The following is a 3,466-nucleotide window of genomic DNA, read 5'->3' on the forward strand; positions in this document are numbered from 1 at the left end:
TGGGTCCTAGCCCTCTCTTCCTAGTCGTTTTCTTCCCCTCCTCCCCTCCCTCTTTTTATAGCTTGTTCTTGTTTTAGTATAAGTTAGTTTCCCCTTGTTATCCCGTATCCTTCTCTCTTTGGCCTTTAATCTTTGATGAGTTGTTTATATAGTATGAGATATTTTATTAGTATTTAGTTTATGCTATTAGTTATATACTAATAATTTTAACTTAATTAATAAAAAGAAAATTAATTACTTTTGAAATCGATCTACGATAATATGTTTTTATTAATTTATAATTAAAATAATTAAGCAATTTATCAATTAATTAAACAATTAAATAAATCTAAAAATTTAAAATATTATAGTTTTATTCTATATAATACTTAAATTATATATATATATATATATATATATATAATAAAATTAAAATAAATATAAATTAATTAATATCTTTTTATGTATAACTAACTATTGTTGACTTATTTTAATTTTTAATTAATATAGTTATACCGCAGGTCCTGTCTAACTAGCCGTTAGTCAATATAGTTGTTGCCTGGTCAAAGATTATAGCCGTTGAATGTTCTGCTCTGAGTATTTAACATGCTTACTGGATCTGATTCTTCAACTTGTCCTGATTATGAAGCACACTGGTTGGTTCAAAACGCCTCGACAAATGAAATATCATGTGATTTACGCCAAAAAATCTCTCATAAACTTGATATGGATCACAAAAGCCTCAATTCAACAATAGAAACCAACTAATTAAGCTACTCTCCAACCCACTATGGTAGCGGTGTTGTAATGTTAACACAAACATTTTGACTTGGTAAAAAGCAAAATAAAATTAAAACAAGTAAAATAAGAGATAATTAAAATTATAAAATTATAAAAATAAATTAATAGTCGAAAGACCCTCTTCAACCCAATATGGGAGAGATGTTCTAATGTAATGTTTAACATTTTGACTAAGTCAGATTACCTAAAAATAAAATAAAATTAAAAAAATTAACCCTATAAAAATAAAATAATAATAAAAATAAAAATGGCCTATGGTATTGATCAATGGTATTCATTTAGAATATAGCTTATTTAAGGGGGAAATTAAACTAGCTTAGTTCCATCTTAATTACAAATCGACTAAGTCTTAAGAAGGACCAAATCTCTAAAATACATCTAAACTGAACATAATTTTAACTATAAAATTATAGTGTTCAACAAACTTATAATATTATTGAATACGCCAAAATATTTGTGTTTGATTTTTTATTATAATGAAGCCCATTTAAAAGCGTGAGGAATCTTGATACTTTTGTAAATAGAATTTAAAATGTGGACCTAAGTCTCATAGCTTAGCTTTTCTACCTAAGGTCAAAATCACCACGGATGGAAGTGACCTTTTGAAAGGTCCCCTTGTTCAAATTAAAAGATAGGGTTAGGGCTGTGAAGCGGAGAGTTCACATGTTCAACTTGCCGCAGCGAAAAAGTTAGGGTTAGGGTTTAGGGCTTCTAGAAGGTTAACGCGTTGCCCCTTCTCTAGATATAGAGATCAACAAGGATAGAAGACTCGTATGGAAAGTGAGTAAAGGTCATGGCCGGTTGAATTTATGGGTTATCTAGGGTTTCTGAGTCTGGTCCGAACGGCTTTATATTAGAGATGCTCCTGCGATTATCCGGTTGGATTTCTTATAATTTGTTGGTGCTATGGTTTGTTCAAAATTTCCTGAAGGATAAAGATTTCTGTAGAGATTTTTTTGTAAAGATTTCTTGTTGTTGGGGCTATCGTTGTCCACAACAAGAAATCTTTATCCATTAGAGAATTTTTATCTTTTCATGAAATTTTGAACAAACCCGATGTTCCATTCTGCAGCAGATTCATAAGCTCCCACTTATGAATCTGCTTATGGCCTGTTGAATATTTTATTTGTTACTGTGTGTGGTCTGAAATGCTTTATATTTGAGATTTGCCTTCGTTTGAGCGTCTGTAGTTTTCGTTTCGCGTTTGGCTTTTGTTAATTTGGGAGTTAAAGGGAGTGCTTATCTTCTTCCTTTAGATTTGATGTGTTGCCCAAAGTGAATTTATTTTGGGTTTTTGTACCCGTGATTGTCCCCATCATTTTATGATACTATTGCTGTGTGATGTCCCGTTTATTTTATGATAATGTTACGATCTGAGGTTTCTATTTTTTTTCTCATTTTTGTTGTGTATTCCAAATTCTCTGATGACCTTAGAAAATGCGAGGCAATCATATGATGAGTAAAATAACTGCAACAACATGACTCATGTGATTACCAGTATTTAAGTCTCTGATGATTCTTGCCTTAAATCGTATATTTTATTGCGAAAGTTCATGTCTAGGGTTCTGCTGCGAGCCGAGTTTTCAATGTTCTTTGCTTGTACATTCCTGAAAGAAGCTCGAGGATTAGATGCCCTAGGGCATTATACACTATGCTGATCTATCATTATCTGATGAACGACCAATAAAATGAGAACTGCTTTCTGGGGATCTGCTTTAAATCGCATATTTTGTTGTTAAAGTTCATGGCTAGGGTTCTGCTGCGAGCAGAGTTTTCAATGTTCTTTGCTTGTGCATTCCTGAAAGAAGCTCGAGGATTAGATGCCCTAGGGCATTATACACTATGCTGATCTATCATTATCTGATGAACGACCAATAAAATGAGAGCTGCTTTCTGGGGATATGCTTAGGTTTTTTTTTTTTTTTTTTTGGTTTTTGATTTGTGTATTTGTCCCCTTATGTTTTTTTTTTGTAATAATTTTTTCTTTATCTATTTTCTGTGTTTGTTTGTTAAATGGTTTATCTTTGTTTAATTTGTTAGTTTTTCTGTTCTGTTTCTTTGTTTTATTTGTTTCTGTTTAACTTTTTGTTCTTTCTTTGGCGGTTTGAATCATTATCAATGTTAGTAATATTATATATGCTAGTTTCTCGAAAGATGCCATCGGCAAGAAAAAGCGTTCAATTTGAGAATTAGATCCAAAATTTTAATGTTTGTTTTGCATAGTTTGTCTCTCATGTTTCGTATGTAGCTGTTTCATTTGGATGTATTTTGTGGTCATTTCTTTTAAATATTACTTTGAAATAATCTGGGTGTTATGTGCCCTGCCCTACCATAATGTGTACTATGCTGATCTAACCTTGTCTGATGAACGGCCATTACGATGGGAGGTACCTTCCGGGAATCTGCAATTTGGGGTTTTTCTTTGGTGATGAACGTTAGAAATATTATCTAGGTTAGGCTTCGTAAATGGGTACCATCGATGGGAAAAACATTTATTCTGAGACTAATCGCCAAAGATCTGTGCGTACCCTAATATTTGCTATTTTTTTGTTTCATTTTGGATGGTGGAGCGATTGTTGCAGGCAACCACATGCCCATTGGTTGTCTTTAAAACGGTAGTAAGGGGCCTTTTAATCACAGAAATGGCGTATCCATTGCCTATTGTAGTGATTTTGTTGCAATGGCC

General features: G+C 32.4%; 2 non-coding genes across 2 annotated transcripts; both read left to right on the forward strand.

Moving 5' to 3' along the window:
* Positions 1 to 2,226: 2,226 nt before the first annotated feature.
* LOC149188839 (small nucleolar RNA Z199) lies at positions 2,227 to 2,298 on the forward strand. The gene has a single exon (XR_016256631.1). It is a non-coding gene; the product is annotated as a small nucleolar RNA Z199 (small nucleolar RNA).
* Positions 2,299 to 2,586: 288 nt separating this feature from the next.
* On the forward strand, positions 2,587 to 2,668 carry LOC149188840 (small nucleolar RNA U54). The gene has a single exon (XR_016256623.1). It is a non-coding gene; the product is annotated as a small nucleolar RNA U54 (small nucleolar RNA).
* The last annotated feature ends 798 nt before the right edge of the window (positions 2,669 to 3,466 follow it).

Source organism: Pinus tabuliformis, chromosome 3_1 (assembly GCF_031772625.1).
Source record: "Pinus tabuliformis cultivar Carrire ecotype Pingquan chromosome 3_1, CPIR1, whole genome shotgun sequence".
Classification (NCBI taxonomy): Eukaryota; Viridiplantae; Streptophyta; class Pinopsida; order Pinales; family Pinaceae; genus Pinus; species Pinus tabuliformis.